Source organism: Watersipora subatra, chromosome 8, assembly GCF_963576615.1.
Source record: "Watersipora subatra chromosome 8, tzWatSuba1.1, whole genome shotgun sequence".
In the NCBI taxonomy this organism is placed as follows: Eukaryota; Metazoa; Bryozoa; class Gymnolaemata; order Cheilostomatida; family Watersiporidae; genus Watersipora; species Watersipora subatra.
In genome coordinates this window covers 25595948-25617210 of record NC_088715.1, presented here as the reverse complement: position 1 = coordinate 25617210, position 21263 = coordinate 25595948, and the positions used below count along the sequence as shown (strand labels likewise).

Here is a 21263-nt window from a genome sequence, read left to right as displayed (position 1 = left end):
ATCTTGTCTCTGTGGTGCAATCGGTTAGTGCGTTCGGCTGTTAATCGAAAGGTTGGTGGTTCAAGTCCACCCAGGGATGAGTCCTTATAATTTTGGTACATGCACTATTGTAAGTCTTGAAAGTAATTTTTAGCGTTGCTCGTTTCAGCGATTAAATATATTCTGACATTTCATCTTTTTGGCACATGTCGGTAGCACGATCGTTTGGTAACCGAACAGTTGGTGGTTGAACTTCTGGCATTGACGATTGTTTTTAATTTAAATGGAAATAGTATTAAAAACTAGCAAATGCTTTGTTGTCATGCTCGTTTCACAGATTAAATAGTCTGATATCTTGTCTCTGTGGTGCAATCGGTTTGCGCGTTCGGCTGTTAACCGAAAGGTTGGTGGTTCAAGCCCACCCAGGGACGAGAACTTATAATTTTGGCACAGTCACTATGATAACTCTTGAAAATAAATTTTAGTGTTGCTCATTTCACAGATTAAATATATTCTGACATCTCGTTTTTTTGGCGCTTGTCGGTAGCACGATCGTTTGCTAACCGAACAGTTGGTAGTTGAATTTCTGCCATTGACGATTGTTTTTAATTTTAATAGAAATAGTATTAAAAACCAGCAAATGATTTGTTCTCACGCTCGTTTCACAGATTAAATAGTCTGATATCTTGTCTCTGTGGCGCAATCGGTTAGCGTGTTCGGCTGTTAACCGAAAGATTGGTGGTTCAAGCCCACCCAGGGACGAGCCCTTATAATTTTGGTACATGCACTATTGTAAGTCTTGAAAATAATTTTTGGCGTTGCTCGTTTCAGCGATTAAATATATTCTGACATTTCGTCTTTTTGGCACATGTCGGTAGCACGATCGTTTGGTAACCGAACAGTTGGTGGTTAAACTTCTGGCATTGACGATTGTTTTTAATTTTAATGGAAATAGTATTATAAACTAGCAAATGCTTTGTTGTCATGCTCGTTTCACAGATTAAATAGTCTGATATCTTGTCTCTGTGGTGCAATCGGTTAGCGCGTTCGGCTGTTAACCGAAAGATTGGTGGTTCAAGCCCACCCAGGGATGAGTCCTTATAATTTTCGTACATGCACTATTGTAAGTCTTGAAAGTAATTTTTAGCATTGCTCGTTTCAACGATTAAATATATTCTGACAGTCTTTTTGGCACATGTCGGTAGCACGATCGTTTGGTAACCGAACAGTTGGTGGTTGAACTTCTGGCATTGACGATTGTTTTTAATTTTAATGGAAATAGTATTAAATACCAGCAAATGATTTGTTGTCATGCTCGTTTCACAGATTAAAAAGTCTGATATCTTGTCTCTGTGGCGCAATCGGTTAGTGCGTTCGGCTGTTAACTGAAAGGTTGGTGGTTCAAGCCCACCCAGGGATGAGCCCTTATAATTTTGGCACAGTCACTATGATAACTCTTGAAAATAAATTTTAGTATTGCTCATTTCACAGAATAAATATATTCTGACATCTCGTCTTTTTGGCGCATGTCGGTAGCACGATCGTTTGCTAACCGAACAGTTGGTAGTTGAATTTCCGCCATTGATGATTGTTTTTAATTTTAAAAGAAATAGTATTAAAAACCAGCAAATGATTTGTTGTCATGCTCGTTTCACAGATTAAATAGTCTGATATCTTGTCTCTGTGGCGCAATCGGTTAGCGCGTTCGGCTGTTAACCGAAAGGTTGGTGGTTCAAGCCCACCCAGGGATGAGCCCTTATAATTTTAGCACAATCACTAAGGAAACTTTTGAAAACAATTTTTATTGTTGCTCATTTCACAGATTAAGTATATTCTGCCATGTTATTTTTGTGGTGCATGGCGGTAGCACGTTCGGTTGGTAACTGAACAGTTGGTGGTTGAACTTCTGGCATTGACGATTGTTTTTAATTTTAATAGAAATAGTATTAAAAACCAGCAAATATTTTGTTGTCATGCTCGTTTCACAGATTAAATAGTCTGATATCTTGTCTCTGTGGTGCAATCGGTTAGCGCGTTCGGCTGTTATCCGAAAGGTTGATGGTTCAAGCCCACCCAGGGACGAGCCCTTATAATTTTAGTACATGCACTATTGTAAGTCTTGAAAATAATTTTTAGCATTGCTCGTTTCAACGATTAAATATATTCTGACATGTCGTCTTTTTGGCACATGTCGGTAGCACGATCGTTTGGTAACCGAACAGTTGGTGGTTGAACTTCTGGCATTGACAATTGTTTTTAATTTTAATAGAAGCAGTATTAAAAAAGCAGCAAATGATTTGTTGTCATGCTCGTTTCACAGACTAAATAGTCTGATATCTTGTCTCTGTGGCGCAATCGGTTAGCGCGTTCGGCTGTTAACCGAAAGGTTGGTGGTTCAAGCCCACCCAGGGACGAGCACTTATAATTTTGGCACAGTCACTATGATAACTCTTGAAAATAATTTCTAGTATTGCTCATTTCACAGATTAAATATATTCTGACATCTCGTTTTTTTGGCGCTTGTCGGTAGCACGATCGTTTGCTAACCGAACAGTTGGTAGTTGAATTTCTGCCATTGACGATTGTTTTTAATTTTAATAGAAATAGTATTAAAAACCAGCAAATGATTTGTTGTCACGCTCGTTTCACAGATTAAATAGTCTGATATCTTGTCTCTGTGGCGCAATCTGTTAGCGCGTTCGGCTGTTAACCGAAAGATTGGTGGTTCAAGCCCACCCAGGGACGAGTCCTTATAATTTTTGTACATGCACTATTGTAAGTCTTGAAAATAATTTTTAGCATTGCTCGTTTACACGATTAAATATATTCTGACAGTCTTTTTGGCACATGTCGGTAGCACGATCGTTTGGTAACCGAACAGTTGGTAGTTGAACATCTGGCATTGACGATTGTTTTTAATTTTAATAGAAATAGTATTAAAAACCAGCAAATGATTTGTTGTCATGCTCGTTTCACAGATTAAATAGTCTGATATCTTGTCTCTGTGGTGCAATCGGTTAGTGCGTTCGGCTATTAACTGAAAGGTTGGTGGTTCAAGCCCACCCAGGGATGAGCCCTTATAATTTTGGCACAGTCACTATGATAACTCTTGAAAATAAATTTTAGTATTGCTCATTTCACAGATTAAATATATTCTGACATCTCGTTTTTTTGGCGCTTGTCGGTAGCACGATCGTTTGCTAACCGAACAGTTGGTAGTTGAATTTCTGCCATTGACGATTGTTTTTAATTTTAATAGAAATAGTATTAAAAACCAGCAAATGCTTTGTTGTCACGCTCGTTTCACAGATTAAATAGTCTGATATCTTGTCTCTGTGGTGCAATCGGTTAGCGCGTTCGGCTGTTAACCGAAAGATTGGTGGTTCAAGCCCACCCAGGGACGAGTCCTTATAATTTTCGTACATGCACTATTGTAAGTCTTGAAAATAATTTTTAGCATTGCTCGTTTCAACGATTAAATATATTCTGACAGTCTTTTTGGCACATGTCGGTAGCACGATCGTTTGGTAACCGAACAGTTGGTGGTTGAACTTCTGGCATTGACGATTGTTTTTAATTTTAATGGAAATAGTATTAAAAACCAGCAAATGATTTGTTGTCATGCTCGTTTAACAGATTAAATCATCTGATATCTTGTCTCTGTGGTGCAATCGGTGAGCGCGTTCGGCTGTTAACCGCAAGGTTGGTGGTTCAAGTCCACCCAGGGATGAGCCCTTATAATATTGGCACAGTCACTATGATAACTCTTGAAAATAAATTTTAGTATTGCTCATTTCACAGAATAAATATATTCTGACATCTCGTCTTTTTGGCGCATGTCGGTAGCACGATCGTTTGCTAACCGAACAGTTGGTAGTTGAATTTCCGCCATTAACGATTGTTTTTAATTTTAATAGAAGCAGTATTAAAAACCAGCACATGATTTGTTGTCATGCTCGTTTCACAGATTCAATCGTCTGATATGATGTCTCTGTCACTAAATCGGTTAATGCATTCGGCTGTTAATCAAAAAGTTGGTGGTTCAAGCACACCCAGTGACGAGCCCTAATAATTTTGGCACACTCAGTATTATAACTCTTGAAATTAAAACTTTGTCATGCTCGTTTAACAGATTAGGTATTCTGCCATGTTATCTTTGGGGTGCATGGCGGTAGCACGTTCGGTTGGTGACCGAACAGTTGGTGGTTGAAACTCTGGAATCGATGATTGTTTTTAATTTTAATAGAAATAGTATTTAAAACCAGCAAATGTCTTGTTGTCATGCTCGTTTCACAGATTAAATAGTCTGATATCTTGTCTCTGTGGTGCAATCGGTTAGTGCGTTCGGCTGTTAATCGAAAGGTTGGTGGTTCAAGCCCACCCAGGGACGAGTCCTTATAATTTTGGTACATGCACTATTGTAAGTCTTGAAAATAATTTTTAGCGTTGCTCGTTTCAGCGATTAAATATATTCTGACATCTCGTCTTTTTGGCGCATGTCGGTAGCACGATTGTTTGCTAACCGAACAGCTGGTAGTTGAATTTCTGCTATTGACGATTGTTTTTAATTTTAATAGAAGCAGTATTAAAAACCAGCAAATGATTTGTGGTCATGCTCGTTTCACAGATTAAATAGTTTGATATCTTGTCTCTGTGGTGCATTCGGTTAGCGTGTTCGGCTGTTAACCGAAAGGTTGGTGGTTCAAGCCCACCCAGGGATGAGCCCTTATAATTTTGGCACAATCACTAAGAAAACTCTTGAAAACAAATTTTATTGTTGCTCATTTCACAGATTAAATATATTCTGCCATGTTATTTTTGTGGTGCATGGCGGTAGCACGTTCGGTTGGTAACCGAACAGTTGGTGGTTGAACTTCTGGCATTGATGATTGTTTTTAATTTTAATGGAAATAGTATTAACAACTAGCAAATGCTTTGTTGTCATGCTCGTTTCACAGATTAAATAGTCTGATATCTTGTCTCTGTGGTGCAATCGGTTAGCGCGTTCGGCTGTTAACCGAAAGGTTGATGGTTCAAGCCCACCCAGGGACGAGCCCTTATAATTTTAGTACATGCACTATTGTAAGTCTTGAAAATAATTTTTAGCATTGCTCGTTTCAACGATTAAATATATTCTGACATGTCGTCTTTTTGGCACATGTCGGTAGCACGATCGTTTGGTAACCGAACAGTTGGTGGTTGAACTTCTGGCATTGACAATTGTTTTTAATTTTAATAGAAGCAGTATTAAAAAAGCAGCAAATGATTTGTTGTCATGCTCGTTTCACAGGTTAAATAGTCTGATATCTTGTCTCTGTGGCGCAATCGGTTAGCGCGTTCGGCTGTTAACCGAAAGGTTGGTGGTTCTAGCCCACCCAGGGATGAGCCCTTATAAGTTTGGTACATGCACTATTGTAAGTCTTGAAAATAATTTTTAGCATTGCTCGTTTCAACGATTAAATATATTCTGACATCTCGTTTTTTTGGCGCTTGTCGGTAGCACGATCGTTTGCTAACCGAACAGTTGGTAGTTGAATTTCTGCCATTGACGATTGTTTTTAATTTTAATAGAAATAGTATTAAAAACCAGCAAATGATTTGTTGTCATGCTTGTTTCACAGATTAAATAGTCTGATATCTTGTCTCTGTGGTGCAATCGGTTAGTGCGTTCGGCTGTTAACCGAAAGGTTGGTGGTTCAAGCCCACCCAGGGACGAGCACTTATAATTTTGGCACAGTCACTATGATAACTCTTGAAAATAAATTCTAGTATTGCTCATTTCACAGATTAAATATATTCTGACATCTCGTTTTTTTGGCGCTTGTCGGTAGCACGATCGTTTGCTAACCGAACAGTTGGTAGTTGAATTTCTGCCATTGACGATTGTTTTTAATTTTAATAGAAATAGTATTAAAAACCAGCAAATGATTTGTTGTGACGCTTGTTTCACAGATTAAATAGTCTGATATCTTGTCTCTGTGGCGCAATCGGTTAGCGTGTTCGGCTGTTAACCGAAAGATTGGTGGTTCAAGCCCACCCAGGGACGAGTCCTTATAATTTTCGTACATGCACTATTGTAAGTCTTGAAAATAATTTTTAGCATTGCTCGTTTCAACGATTAAATATATTCTGACAGTCTTTTTGGCACATGTCGGTAGCACGATCGTTTGGTAACCGAACAGTTGGTGGTTGAACTTCTGGCATTGACGATTGTTTTTAATTTTAATGGAAATAGTATTAAAAACCAGCAAATGATTTGTTGTCATGCTCGTTTCACAGATTCAATCGTCTGATATGATGTCTCTGTCACTAAATCGGTTAATGCATTCGGCTGTTAATCGAAAAGTTGGTGGTTCAAGCACACCCAGGGACGAGCCCTAATAATTTTGGCACACTCAGTATTATAACTCTTGAAATTAAAACTTTGTCATGCTCGTTTAACAGATTAGGTATTCTGCCATGTTATCTTTGGGGTGCATGGCGGTAGCACGTTCGGTTGGTGACCGAACAGTTGGTGGTTGAAATTCTGGAATCGATGATTGTTTTTAATTTTAATAGAAATAGTATTTAAAACCAGCAAATGTCTTGTTGTCATGCTCGTTTCACAGATTCAATCGTCTGATATGATGTCTCTGTCACTATATCGGTTAATGCATTCGGCTGTTAATCGAAAAGTTGGTGGTTCAAGCACACCCAGTGACGAGCCCTAATAATTTTGGCACACTCAGTATTATAACTCTTGAAATTAAAACTTTGTCATGCTCGTTTAACAGATTAGGTATTCTGCCATGTTCTCTTTGGGGTGCATGGCGGTAGCACGTTCGGTTGATGACCGAACAGTTGGTGGTTGAACTTCTGGCATTGACGATTGTTTTTAATTTTAATGGAAATAGTATTAAAAACCAGCAAATGTCTTGTTGTCATGCTCGTTTCACAGATTCAATCGTCTGATATGATGTCTCTGTGGTTCAATCGGTTAGTGCGTTCGGCTGTTAATCGAAAGGTTGGTGGTTCAAGCCCACCCAGGGATGAGTCCTTATAATTTTGGTACATGCACTATTGTAAGTCTTGAAAATAATTTTTAGCATTGCTCGTTTCAACGATTAAATATATTCTGACATGTCGTCTTTTTGGCACATGTCGGTAGCACGAGCGTTTGGTAACCGAACAGTTGGTGGTTGAACTTCTGGCATTGACGATTGTTTTTAGTTTTAATAGAAATAGTATTAAAAACCAGCAAATGTCTTGTTGTCATGCTCGTTTCACAGATTAAATAGTCTGATATCTTGTCTCTGTGGTGCAATCGGTTAGTGCGTTCGGCTGTTAATCGAAAGGTTGGTGGTTCAAGCCCACCCAGGGATGAGTCCTTATAATTTTGGTACATGCACTATTGTAAGTCTTGAAAAGAAATTTTAGCGTTGCTCGTTTCAGCGATTAAATATATTCTGACATCTCGTCTTTTTGGCGCATGTCGGTAGCACGATCGTTTGCTAACCGAACAGCTGGTAGTTGAATTTCTGCTATTGACGATTGTTTTTAATTTTAATAGAAGCAGTATTAAAAACCAGCAAATGATTTGTTGTCATGCTCGTTTCACAGATTAAATAGTCTGATATCTTGTCTCTGTGGTGCATTCGGTTAGCGTGTTCGGCTGTTAACCGAAAGGTTGGTGGTTCAAGCCCACCCAGGGATGAGCCCTTATAATTTTGGCACAATCACTAAGAAAACTCCTGAAAACAAATTTTAGTGTTGCCCATTTCACAGATTAAATATATTCTGCCATGTTATCTTTGTGGTGCATGGCGGTAGCACGTTCGGTTGGTAACCGAACAGTTGGTGGTTGAACTTCTGGCATTGATGATTGTTTTTAATTTTAATAGAAATAGTATTAAAAACCAGCAAATGATTTGTTCTCACGCTCGTTTCACAGATTAAATAGTCTGATATCTTGTCTCTGTGGCGCAATCGGTTAGCGTGTTCGGCTGTTAACCGAAAGATTGGTGGTTCAAGCCCACCCAGGGACGAGCCCTTATAATTTTGGTACATGCACTATTGTAAGTCTTGAAAATAATTTTTGGCGTTGCTCGTTTCAGCGATTAAATATATTCTGACATTTCGTCTTTTTGGCACATGTCGGTAGCACGATCGTTTGGTAACCGAACAGTTGGTGGTTAAACTTCTGGCATTGACGATTGTTTTTAATTTTAATGGAAATAGTATTATAAACTAGCAAATGCTTTGTTGTCATGCTCGTTTCACAGATTAAATAGTCTGATATCTTGTCTCTGTGGCGCAATCGGTTAGCGCGTTCGGCTGTTAACTGAAAGGTTGGTGGTTCAAGCCCACCCAGGGACGAGCACTTATAATTTTGGCACAGTCACTATGATAACTCTTGAAAATAAATTTTAGTATTGCTCATTTCACAGATTAAATATATTGTGACATCTCGATTTTTTGGCGCTTGTCGGTAGCACGATCGTTTGCTAACCGAACAGTTGGTAGTTGAATTTCTGCCATTGACGATTGTTTTTAATTTTAATAGAAATAGTATTAAAAACCAGCAAATGATTTGTTGTCATGCTCGTTTCACAGATTAAATAGTCTGATATCTTGTCTCTGTGGTGCAATCGGTTGGCGCGTTCGGCAGTTAACCGAAAGATTGGTGGTTCAAGCCCACCCAGGGACGAGTCCTTATAATTTTCGTACATGCACTATTGTAAGTCTTGAAAGTAATTTTTAGCATTGCTCGTTTCAACGATTAAATATATTCTGACAGTCTTTTTGGCACATGTCGGTAGCACGATCGTTTGGTAACCGAACAGTTGGTGGTTGAACTTCTGGCATTGACGATTGTTTTTAATTTTAATGGAAATAGTATTAAATACCAGCAAATGATTTGTTGTCATGCTCGTTTCACAGATTAAAAAGTCTGATATCTTGTCTCTGTGGCGCAATCGGTTAGTGCGTTCGGCTGTTAACTGAAAGGTTGGTGGTTCAAGCCCACCCAGGGATGAGCCCTTATAATTTTGGCACAGTCACTATGATAACTCTTGAAAATAAATTTTAGTATTGCTCATTTCACAGAATAAATATATTCTGACATCTCGTCTTTTTGGCGCATGTCGGTAGCACGATCGTTTGCTAACCGAACAGTTGGTAGTTGAATTTCCGCCATTGATGATTGTTTTTAATTTTAAAAGAAATAGTATTAAAAACCAGCAAATGATTTGTTGTATTGCTCGTTTCACAGATTAAATAGTCTGATATCTTGTCTCTGTGGCGCAATCGGTTAGCGCGTTCGGCTGTTAACCGAAAGGTTGGTGGTTCAAGCCCACCCAGGGATGAGCCCTTATAATTTTAGCACAATCACTAAGAAAACTTTTGAAAACAAATTTTATTGTTGCTCATTTCACAGATTAAGTATATTCTGCCATGTTATTTTTGTGGTGCATGGCGGTAGCACGTTCGGTTGGTAACCGAACAGTTGGTGGTTGAACTTCTGGCATTGACGATTGTTTTTAATTTTAATAGAAATAGTATTAAAAACCAGCAAATATTTTGTTGTCATGCTCGTTTCACAGATTAAATAGTCTGATATCTTGTCTCTGTGGCGCAATCGGTTAGCGTGTTCGGCTGTTAACCGAAAGATTGGTGGTTCAAGCCCACCCAGGGACGAGTCCTTATAATTTTCGTACATGCACTATTGTAAGTCTTGAAAATAATTTTTAGCATTGCTCGTTTCAACGATTAAATATATTCTGACAGTCTTTTTGGCACATGTCGGTAGCACGATCGTTTGGTAACCGAACAGTTGGTGGTTGAACTTCTGGCATTGACGATTGTTTTTAATTTTAATGGAAATAGTATTAAAAACCAGCAAATGATTTGTTGTCATGCTCGTTTCACAGATTCAATCGTCTGATATGATGTCTCTGTCACTAAATCGGTTAATGCATTCGGCTGTTAATCGAAAAGTTGGTGGTTCAAGCACACCCAGGGACGAGCCCTAATAATTTTGGCACACTCAGTATTATAACTCTTGAAATTAAAACTTTGTCATGCTCGTTTAACAGATTAGGTATTCTGCCATGTTATCTTTGGGGTGCATGGCGGTAGCACGTTCGGTTGGTGACCGAACAGTTGGTGGTTGAAATTCTGGAATCGATGATTGTTTTTAATTTTAATAGAAATAGTATTTAAAACCAGCAAATGTCTTGTTGTCATGCTCGTTTCACAGATTCAATCGTCTGATATGATGTCTCTGTCACTATATCGGTTAATGCATTCGGCTGTTAATCGAAAAGTTGGTGGTTCAAGCACACCCAGTGACGAGCCCTAATAATTTTGGCACACTCAGTATTATAACTCTTGAAATTAAAACTTTGTCATGCTCGTTTAACAGATTAGGTATTCTGCCATGTTCTCTTTGGGGTGCATGGCGGTAGCACGTTCGGTTGATGACCGAACAGTTGGTGGTTGAACTTCTGGCATTGACGATTGTTTTTAATTTTAATGGAAATAGTATTAAAAACCAGCAAATGTCTTGTTGTCATGCTCGTTTCACAGATTCAATCGTCTGATATGATGTCTCTGTGGTTCAATCGGTTAGTGCGTTCGGCTGTTAATCGAAAGGTTGGTGGTTCAAGCCCACCCAGGGATGAGTCCTTATAATTTTGGTACATGCACTATTGTAAGTCTTGAAAATAATTTTTAGCATTGCTCGTTTCAACGATTAAATATATTCTGACATGTCGTCTTTTTGGCACATGTCGGTAGCACGAGCGTTTGGTAACCGAACAGTTGGTGGTTGAACTTCTGGCATTGACGATTGTTTTTAGTTTTAATAGAAATAGTATTAAAAACCAGCAAATGTCTTGTTGTCATGCTCGTTTCACAGATTAAATAGTCTGATATCTTGTCTCTGTGGTGCAATCGGTTAGTGCGTTCGGCTGTTAATCGAAAGGTTGGTGGTTCAAGCCCACCCAGGGATGAGTCCTTATAATTTTGGTACATGCACTATTGTAAGTCTTGAAAAGAAATTTTAGCGTTGCTCGTTTCAGCGATTAAATATATTCTGACATCTCGTCTTTTTGGCGCATGTCGGTAGCACGATCGTTTGCTAACCGAACAGCTGGTAGTTGAATTTCTGCTATTGACGATTGTTTTTAATTTTAATAGAAGCAGTATTAAAAACCAGCAAATGATTTGTTGTCATGCTCGTTTCACAGATTAAATAGTCTGATATCTTGTCTCTGTGGTGCATTCGGTTAGCGTGTTCGGCTGTTAACCGAAAGGTTGGTGGTTCAAGCCCACCCAGGGATGAGCCCTTATAATTTTGGCACAATCACTAAGAAAACTCCTGAAAACAAATTTTAGTGTTGCCCATTTCACAGATTAAATATATTCTGCCATGTTATCTTTGTGGTGCATGGCGGTAGCACGTTCGGTTGGTAACCGAACAGTTGGTGGTTGAACTTCTGGCATTGATGATTGTTTTTAATTTTAATAGAAATAGTATTAAAAACCAGCAAATGATTTGTTCTCACGCTCGTTTCACAGATTAAATAGTCTGATATCTTGTCTCTGTGGCGCAATCGGTTAGCGTGTTCGGCTGTTAACCGAAAGATTGGTGGTTCAAGCCCACCCAGGGACGAGCCCTTATAATTTTGGTACATGCACTATTGTAAGTCTTGAAAATAATTTTTGGCGTTGCTCGTTTCAGCGATTAAATATATTCTGACATTTCGTCTTTTTGGCACATGTCGGTAGCACGATCGTTTGGTAACCGAACAGTTGGTGGTTAAACTTCTGGCATTGACGATTGTTTTTAATTTTAATGGAAATAGTATTATAAACTAGCAAATGCTTTGTTGTCATGCTCGTTTCACAGATTAAATAGTCTGATATCTTGTCTCTGTGGCGCAATCGGTTAGCGCGTTCGGCTGTTAACTGAAAGGTTGGTGGTTCAAGCCCACCCAGGGACGAGCACTTATAATTTTGGCACAGTCACTATGATAACTCTTGAAAATAAATTTTAGTATTGCTCATTTCACAGATTAAATATATTGTGACATCTCGATTTTTTGGCGCTTGTCGGTAGCACGATCGTTTGCTAACCGAACAGTTGGTAGTTGAATTTCTGCCATTGACGATTGTTTTTAATTTTAATAGAAATAGTATTAAAAACCAGCAAATGATTTGTTGTCATGCTCGTTTCACAGATTAAATAGTCTGATATCTTGTCTCTGTGGTGCAATCGGTTGGCGCGTTCGGCAGTTAACCGAAAGATTGGTGGTTCAAGCCCACCCAGGGACGAGTCCTTATAATTTTCGTACATGCACTATTGTAAGTCTTGAAAGTAATTTTTAGCATTGCTCGTTTCAACGATTAAATATATTCTGACAGTCTTTTTGGCACATGTCGGTAGCACGATCGTTTGGTAACCGAACAGTTGGTGGTTGAACTTCTGGCATTGACGATTGTTTTTAATTTTAATGGAAATAGTATTAAATACCAGCAAATGATTTGTTGTCATGCTCGTTTCACAGATTAAAAAGTCTGATATCTTGTCTCTGTGGCGCAATCGGTTAGTGCGTTCGGCTGTTAACTGAAAGGTTGGTGGTTCAAGCCCACCCAGGGATGAGCCCTTATAATTTTGGCACAGTCACTATGATAACTCTTGAAAATAAATTTTAGTATTGCTCATTTCACAGAATAAATATATTCTGACATCTCATCTTTTTGGCGCATGTCGGTAGCACGATCGTTTGCTAACCGAACAGTTGGTAGTTGAATTTCCGCCATTGATGATTGTTTTTAATTTTAAAAGAAATAGTATTAAAAACCAGCAAATGATTTGTTGTATTGCTCGTTTCACAGATTAAATAGTCTGATATCTTGTCTCTGTGGCGCAATCGGTTAGCGCGTTCGGCTGTTAACCGAAAGGTTGGTGGTTCAAGCCCACCCAGGGATGAGCCCTTATAATTTTAGCACAATCACTAAGAAAACTTTTGAAAACAAATTTTATTGTTGCTCATTTCACAGATTAAGTATATTCTGCCATGTTATTTTTGTGGTGCATGGCGGTAGCACGTTCGGTTGGTAACCGAACAGTTGGTGGTTGAACTTCTGGCATTGACGATTGTTTTTAATTTTAATAGAAATAGTATTAAAAACCAGCAAATATTTTGTTGTCATGCTCGTTTCACAGATTAAATAGTCTGATATCTTGTCTCTGTGGTGCAATCGGTTAGCGCGTTCGGCTGTTATCCGAAAGGTTGATGGTTCAAGCCCACCCAGGGACGAGCCCTTATAATTTTAGTACATGCACTATTGTAAGTCTTGAAAATAATTTTTAGCATTGCTCGTTTCAACGATTAAATATATTCTGACATGTCGTCTTTTTGGCACATGTCGGTAGCACGATCGTTTGGTAACCGAACAGTTGGTGGTTGAACTTCTGGCATTGACAATTGTTTTTAATTTTAATAGAAGCAGTATTAAAAAAGCAGCAAATGATTTGTTGTCATGCTCGTTTCACAGACTAAATAGTCTGATATCTTGTCTCTGTGGCGCAATCGGTTAGCGCGTTCGGCTGTTAACCGAAAGGTTGGTGGTTCAAGCCCACCCAGGGACGAGCACTTATAATTTTGGCACAGTCACTATGATAACTCTTGAAAATAATTTCTAGTATTGCTCATTTCACAGATTAAATATATTCTGACATCTCGTTTTTTTGGCGCTTGTCGGTAGCACGATCGTTTGCTAACCGAACAGTTGGTAGTTGAATTTCTGCCATTGACGATTGTTTTTAATTTTAATAGAAATAGTATTAAAAACCAGCAAATGATTTGTTGTCACGCTCGTTTCACAGATTAAATAGTCTGATATCTTGTCTCTGTGGCGCAATCTGTTAGCGCGTTCGGCTGTTAACCGAAAGATTGGTGGTTCAAGCCCACCCAGGGACGAGTCCTTATAATTTTTGTACATGCACTATTGTAAGTCTTGAAAATAATTTTTAGCATTGCTCGTTTACACGATTAAATATATTCTGACAGTCTTTTTGGCACATGTCGGTAGCACGATCGTTTGGTAACCGAACAGTTGGTAGTTGAACATCTGGCATTGACGATTGTTTTTAATTTTAATAGAAATAGTATTAAAAACCAGCAAATGATTTGTTGTCATGCTCGTTTCACAGATTAAATAGTCTGATATCTTGTCTCTGTGGTGCAATCGGTTAGTGCGTTCGGCTATTAACTGAAAGGTTGGTGGTTCAAGCCCACCCAGGGATGAGCCCTTATAATTTTGGCACAGTCACTATGATAACTCTTGAAAATAAATTTTAGTATTGCTCATTTCACAGAATAAATATATTCTGACATTTCGTCTTTTTGGCACATGTCGGTAGCACGATCGTTTGGTAACCGAACAGTTGGTGGTTGAACTTCTGGCATTGACAATTGTTTTTAATTTTAATAGAAGCAGTATTAAAAAAGCAGCAAATGCTTTGTTGTCCTGCTCGTTTCACAGACTAAATAGTCTGATATGATGTCTCTGTCACTAAATCGGTTAATGCATTCGGCTGTTAATCGAAAAGTTGGTGGTTCAAGCACACCCAGGGACGAGCCCTAATAATTTTGGCACACTCAGTATTATAACTCTTGAAATTAAAACTTTGTCATGCTCGTTTAACAGATTAGGTATTCTGCCATGTTATCTTTGGGGTGCATGGCGGTAGCACGTTCGGTTGGTGACCGAACAGTTGGTGGTTGAAATTCTGGAATCGATGATTGTTTTTAATTTTAATAGAAATAGTATTTAAAACCAGCAAATGTCTTGTTGTCATGCTCGTTTCACAGATTAAATAGTCTGATATCTTGTCTCTGTGGTGCAATCGGTTAGTGCGTTCGGCTGTTAATCGAAAGGTTGGTGGTTCAAGCCCACCCAGGGACGAGTCCTTATAATTTTGGTACATGCACTATTGTAAGTCTTGAAAATAATTTTTAGCATTGCTCGTTTCAACGATTAAATATATTCTGACATGTCGTCTTTTTGGCACATGTCGGTAGCACGATCGTTTGGTAACCGAACAGTTGGTGGTTGAACTTCTGGCAATGACGATTGTTTTCAATTTTAATGGAAATAGTATTAAAAACCAGCAAATGTCTTGTTGTCATGCTCGTTTCACAGATTAAATAGTCTGATATCTTGTCTCTGTGGTGCAATCGGTTAGTGCGTTCGGCTGTTAATCGAAAGGTTGGTGGTTCAAGCCCACCCAGGGACGAGTCCTTATAATTTTGGTACATGCACTATTGTAAGTCTTGAAAATAATTTTTAACGTTGCTCGTTTCAGCGATTAATAATATTCTGACATTTCGTCTTTTTGGCACATGTCGGTAGCACGATCGTTTGGTAACCGAACAGTTGGTGGTTGAACTTCTGGCATTGACAATTGTTTTTAATTTTAATAGAAGCAGTATTAAAAAAGCAGCAAATGCTTTGTTGTCATGCTCGTTTCACAGACTAAATAGTCTGATATCTTGTCTCTGTGGTGCAATCGGTTAGCGCGTTCGGCTGTTAACCGAAAGGTTGGGGGTTCAAGCCCACCCAGGGACGAGCACTTATAATTTTGGCACAGTCACTATGATAACTCTTGAAAATAATTTCTAGTATTGCTCATTTCACAGATTAAATATATTCTGACATCTCGTTTTTTTGGCGCTTGTCGGTAGCACGATCGTTTGCTAACCGAACAGTTGGTAGTTGAATTTCTGCCATTGACGATTGTTTTTAATTTTAATAGAAAAAGTATTAAAAACCAGCAAATGATTTGTTGTCATGCTCGTTTCACAGATTAAATAGTCTGATATCTTGTCTCTGTGGCGCAATCGGTTAGCGCGTTCGGCTGTTAACCGAAAGGTTGGTGGTTCAAGCCCACCCAGGGATGAGCCCTTATAATTTTGGCACAGTCACTATGATAACTCTTGAAAATAAATTTTAGTATTGCTCATTTCACAGATTAAATATATTCTGACATCTCGTTTTTTTGGCGCTTGTCGGTAGCACGATCGTTTGCTAACCGAACAGTTGGTAGTTGAATTTCTGCCATTGACGATTGTTTTTAATTTTAATAGAAATAGTATTAAAAACCAGCAAATGCTTTGTTGTCACGCTCGTTTCACAGATTAAATAGTCTGATATCTTGTCTCTGTGGTGCAATCGGTTAGCGCGTTCGGCTGTTAACCGAAAGATTGGTGGTTCAAGCCCACCCAGGGACGAGTCCTTATAATTTTCGTACATGCACTATTGTAAGTCTTGAAAATAATTTTTAGCATTGCTCGTTTCAACGATTAAATATATTCTGACAGTCTTTTTGGCACATGTCGGTAGCACGATCGTTTGGTAACCGAACAGTTGGTGGTTGAACTTCTGGCATTGACGATTGTTTTTAATTTTAATGGAAATAGTATTAAAAACCAGCAAATGATTTGTTGTCATGCTCGTTTAACAGATTAAATCATCTGACATCTTGTCTCTGTGGTGCAATCGGTTAGCGCGTTCGGCTGTTAACCGCAAGGTTGGTGGTTCAAGCCCACCCAGGGATGAGCCCTTATAATATTGGCACAGTCACTATGATAACTCTTGAAAATAAATTTTAGTATTGCTCATTTCACAGAATAAATATATTCTGACATCTCGTCTTTTTGGCGCATGTCGGTAGCACGATCGTTTGCTAACCGAACAGTTGGTAGTTGAATTTCCGCCATTAACGATTGTTTTTAATTTTAATAGAAGCAGTATTAAAAACCAGCACATGATTTGTTGTCATGCTCGTTTCACAGATTCAATCGTCTGATATGATGTCTCTGTCACTAAATCGGTTAATGCATTCGGCTGTTAATCAAAAAGTTGGTGGTTCAAGCACACCCAGTGACGAGCCCTAATAATTTTGGCACACTCAGTATTATAACTCTTGAAATTAAAACTTTGTCATGCTCGTTTAACAGATTAGGTATTCTGCCATGTTATCTTTGGGGTGCATGGCGGTAGCACGTTCGGTTGGTGACCGAACAGTTGGTGGTTGAAACTCTGGAATCGATGATTGTTTTTAATTTTAATAGAAATAGTATTTAAAACCAGCAAATGTCTTGTTGTCATGCTCGTTTCACAGATTAAATAGTCTGATATCTTGTCTCTGTGGTGCAATCGGTTAGTGCGTTCGGCTGTTAACCGCAAGGTTGGTGGTTCAAGCCCACCCAGGGATGAGCCCTTATAATATTGGCACAGTCACTATGATAACTCTTGAAAATAAATTTTAGTATTGCTCATTTCACAGAATAAATATATTCTGACATCTCGTCTTTTTGGCGCATGTCGGTAGCACGATCGTTTGCTAACCGAACAGTTGGTAGTTGAATTTCCGCCATTAACGATTGTTTTTAATTTTAATAGAAGCAGTATTAAAAACCAGCACATGATTTGTTGTCATGCTCGTTTCACAGATTCAATCGTCTGATATGATGTCTCTGTCACTAAATCGGTTAATGCATTCGGCTGTTAATCAAAAAGTTGGTGGTTCAAGCACACCCAGTGACGAGCCCTAATAATTTTGGCACACTCAGTATTATAACTCTTGAAATTAAAACTTTGTCATGCTCGTTTAACAGATTAGGTATTCTGCCATGTTATCTTTGGGGTGCATGGCGGTAGCACGTTCGGTTGGTGACCGAACAGTTGGTGGTTGAAACTCTGGAATCGATGATTGTTTTTAATTTTAATAGAAATAGTATTTAAAACCAGCAAATGTCTTGTTGTCATGCTCGTTTCACAGATTAAATAGTCTGATATCTTGTCTCTGTGGTGCAATCGGTTAGTGCGTTCGGCTGTTAATCGAAAGGTTGGTGGTTCAAGCCCACCCAGGGACGAGTCCTTATAATTTTGGTACATGCACTATTGTAAGTCTTGAAAATAATTTTTAGCGTTGCTCGTTTCAGCGATTAAATATATTCTGACATCTCGTCTTTTTGGCGCATGTCGGTAGCACGATTGTTTGCTAACCGAACAGCTGGTAGTTGAATTTCTGCTATTGACGATTGTTTTTAATTTTAATAGAAGCAGTATTAAAAACCAGCAAATGATTTGTGGTCATGCTCGTTTCACAGATTAAATAGTTTGATATCTTGTCTCTGTGGTGCATTCGGTTAGCGTGTTCGGCTGTTAACCGAAAGGTTGGTGGTTCAAGCCCACCCAGGGATGAGCCCTTATAATTTTGGCACAATCACTAAGAAAACTCTTGAAAACAAATTTTATTGTTGCTCATTTCACAGATTAAATATATTCTGCCATGTTATTTTTGTGGTGCATGGCGGTAGCACGTTCGGTTGGTAACCGAACAGTTGGTGGTTGAACTTCTGGCATTGATGATTGTTTTTAATTTTAATGGAAATAGTATTAACAACTAGCAAATGCTTTGTTGTCATGGTCGTTTCACAGATTAAATAGTCTGATATCTTGTCTCTGTGGTGCAATCGGTTAGCGCGTTCGGCTGTTAACCGAAAGGTTGATGGTTCAAGCCCACCCAGGGACGAGCCCTTATAATTTTAGTACATGCACTATTGTAAGTCTTGAAAATAATTTTTAGCATTGCTCGTTTCAACGATTAAATATATTCTGACATGTCGTCTTTTTGGCACATGTCGGTAGCACGATCGTTTGGTAACCGAACAGTTGGTGGTTGAACTTCTGGCATTGACAATTGTTTTTAATTTTAATAGAAGCAGTATTAAAAAAGCAGCAAATGATTTGTTGTCATGCTCGTTTCACAGGTTAAATAGTCTGATATCTTGTCTCTGTGGCGCAATCGGTTAGCGCGTTCGGCTGTTAACCGAAAGGTTGGTGGTTCTAGCCCACCCAGGGATGAGCCCTTATAAGTTTGGTACATGCACTATTGTAAGTCTTGAAAATAATTTTTAGCATTGCTCGTTTCAACGATTAAATATATTCTGACATCTCGTTTTTTTGGCGCTTGTCGGTAGCACGATCGTTTGCTAACCGAACAGTTGGTAGTTGAATTTCTGCCATTGACGATTGTTTTTAATTTTAATAGAAATAGTATTATAAACCAGCAAATGATTTGTTGTCATGCTTGTTTCACAGATTAAATAGTCTGATATCTTGTCTCTGTGGTGCAATCGGTTAGTGCGTTCGGCTGTTAACCGAAAGGTTGGTGGTTCAAGCCCACCCAGGGACGAGCACTTATAATTTTGGCACAGTCACTATGATAACTCTTGAAAATAAATTCTAGTATTGCTCATTTCACAGATTAAATATATTCTGACATCTCGTTTTTTTGGCGCTTGTCGGTAGCACGATCGTTTGCTAACCGAACAGTTGGTAGTTGAATTTCTGCCATTGACGATTGTTTTTAATTTTAATAGAAATAGTATTAAAAACCAGCAAATGATTTGTTGTGACGCTTGTTTCACAGATTAAATAGTCTGATATCTTGTCTCTGTGGCGCAATCGGTTAGCGTGTTCGGCTGTTAACCGAAAGATTGGTGGTTCAAGCCCACCCAGGGACGAGTCCTTATAATTTTCGTACATGCACTATTGTAAGTCTTGAAAATAATTTTTAGCATTGCTCGTTTCAACGATTAAATATATTCTGACAGTCTTTTTGGCACATGTCGGTAGCACGATCGTTTGGTAACCGAACAGTTGGTGGTTGAACTTCTGGCATTGACGATTGTTTTTAATTTTAATGGAAATAGTATTAAAAACCAGCAAATGATTTGTTGTCATGCTCGTTTCACAGATTAAATAGTCTGATATCTTGTCTCTGTGGTGCAATCGGTTAGCGCGTTCGGCTGTTAACCGAAAGGTTGGTGGTTCAAGCCCACCCAGGGATGAGCCCTTATAATTTTGGCACAGTCACTATGATAACTCTTGAAAATAAATTTTAGTATTGCTCATTTCACAGAATAAATATATTCTGACATCTCGTCTTTTTGGCGCATGTCGGTAGCACGATCGTTTGCTAACCGAACAGTTGGTAGTTGAATTTCCGCCATTGACGATTGTTTTTAATTTTAATAGAAGCAGTATTAACAACCAGCACATGATTTGTTGTCATGCTCGTTTCACAGATTCAATCGTCTGATATGATGTCTCTGTCACTAAATCGGTTAATGCATTCGGCTGTTAATCGAAAAGTTGGTGGTTCAAGCACACCCAGGGACGAGCCCTAATAATTTTGGCACACTCAGTATTATAACTCTTGAAATTAAAACTTTGTCATGCTCGTTTAACAGATTAGGTATTCTGCCATGTTATCTTTGGGGTGCATGGCGGTAGCACGTTCGGTTGGTGACCGAACAGTTGGTGGTTGAAATTCTGGAATCGATGATTGTTTTTAATTTTAATAGAAATAGTATTTAAAACCAGCAAATGTCTTGTTGTCATGCTCGTTTCACAGATTCAATCGTCTGATATGATGTCTCTGTCACTATATCGGTTAATGCATTCGGCTGTTAATCGAAAAGTTGGTGGTTCAAGCACACCCAGTGACGAGCCCTAATAATTTTGGCACAGTCAGTATTATAACTCTTGAAATTAAAACTTTGTCATGCTCGTTTAACAGATTAGGTATTCTGCCATGTTCTCTTTGGGGTGCATGGCGGTAGCACGTTCGGTTGATGACCGAACAGTTGGTGGTTGAACTTCTGGCATTGACGATTGTTTTTAATTTTAATGGAAATAGTATTAAAAACCAGCAAATGTCTTGTTGTCATGCTCGTTTCACAGATTCAATCGTCTGATATGATGTCTCTGTGGTTCAATCGGTTAGTGCGTTCGGCTGTTAATCGAAAGGTTGGTGGTTCAAGCCCACCCAGGGACGAGTCCTTATAATTTTGGTACATGCACTATTGTAAGTCTTGAAAATAATTTTTAGCATTGCTCGTTTCAACGATTAAATATATTCTGACATGTCGTCTTTTTGGCACATGTCGGTAGCACGAGCGTTTGGTAACCGAACAGTTGGTGGTTGAACTTCTGGCATTGACGATTGTTTTTAATTTTAATAGAAATAGTATTAAAAACCAGCAAATGTCTTGTTGTCATGCTCGTTTCACAGATTAAATAGTCTGATATCTTGTCTCTGTGGTGCAATCGGTTAGTGCGTTCGGCTGTTAATCGAAAGGTTGGTGGTTCAAGCCCACCCAGGGATGAGTCCTTATAATTTTGGTACATGCACTATTGTAAGTCTTGAAAAGAAATTTTAG

General features: G+C 38.6%; 10 non-coding genes across 10 annotated transcripts; all 10 read left to right on the top strand.

Moving 5' to 3' along the window:
• The first annotated feature begins 1656 nt into the window (after positions 1 to 1656).
• On the top strand, positions 1657 to 1730 carry Trnan-guu (transfer RNA asparagine (anticodon GUU)). Its single transcript has one exon. It is a non-coding gene; the product is annotated as a tRNA-Asn (tRNA).
• A 589-nt stretch (positions 1731 to 2319) lies between these two features.
• Positions 2320 to 2393, top strand: Trnan-guu (transfer RNA asparagine (anticodon GUU)). Its single transcript has one exon. It is a non-coding gene; the product is annotated as a tRNA-Asn (tRNA).
• A 584-nt stretch (positions 2394 to 2977) lies between these two features.
• Positions 2978 to 3051, top strand: Trnan-auu (transfer RNA asparagine (anticodon AUU)). Its single transcript has one exon. It is a non-coding gene; the product is annotated as a tRNA-Asn (tRNA).
• A 5209-nt stretch (positions 3052 to 8260) lies between these two features.
• On the top strand, positions 8261 to 8334 carry Trnan-guu (transfer RNA asparagine (anticodon GUU)). The gene has a single exon. It is a non-coding gene; the product is annotated as a tRNA-Asn (tRNA).
• Positions 8335 to 9249: 915 nt separating this feature from the next.
• Positions 9250 to 9323, top strand: Trnan-guu (transfer RNA asparagine (anticodon GUU)). The gene has a single exon. It is a non-coding gene; the product is annotated as a tRNA-Asn (tRNA).
• Positions 9324 to 11889: 2566 nt separating this feature from the next.
• On the top strand, positions 11890 to 11963 carry Trnan-guu (transfer RNA asparagine (anticodon GUU)). The gene has a single exon. It is a non-coding gene; the product is annotated as a tRNA-Asn (tRNA).
• Positions 11964 to 12878: 915 nt separating this feature from the next.
• On the top strand, positions 12879 to 12952 carry Trnan-guu (transfer RNA asparagine (anticodon GUU)). Its single transcript has one exon. It is a non-coding gene; the product is annotated as a tRNA-Asn (tRNA).
• Positions 12953 to 13541: 589 nt separating this feature from the next.
• On the top strand, positions 13542 to 13615 carry Trnan-guu (transfer RNA asparagine (anticodon GUU)). Its single transcript has one exon. It is a non-coding gene; the product is annotated as a tRNA-Asn (tRNA).
• A 584-nt stretch (positions 13616 to 14199) lies between these two features.
• On the top strand, positions 14200 to 14273 carry Trnan-auu (transfer RNA asparagine (anticodon AUU)). Its single transcript has one exon. It is a non-coding gene; the product is annotated as a tRNA-Asn (tRNA).
• Positions 14274 to 15854: 1581 nt separating this feature from the next.
• On the top strand, positions 15855 to 15928 carry Trnan-guu (transfer RNA asparagine (anticodon GUU)). The gene has a single exon. It is a non-coding gene; the product is annotated as a tRNA-Asn (tRNA).
• Positions 15929 to 21263: the final 5335 nt, after the last annotated feature.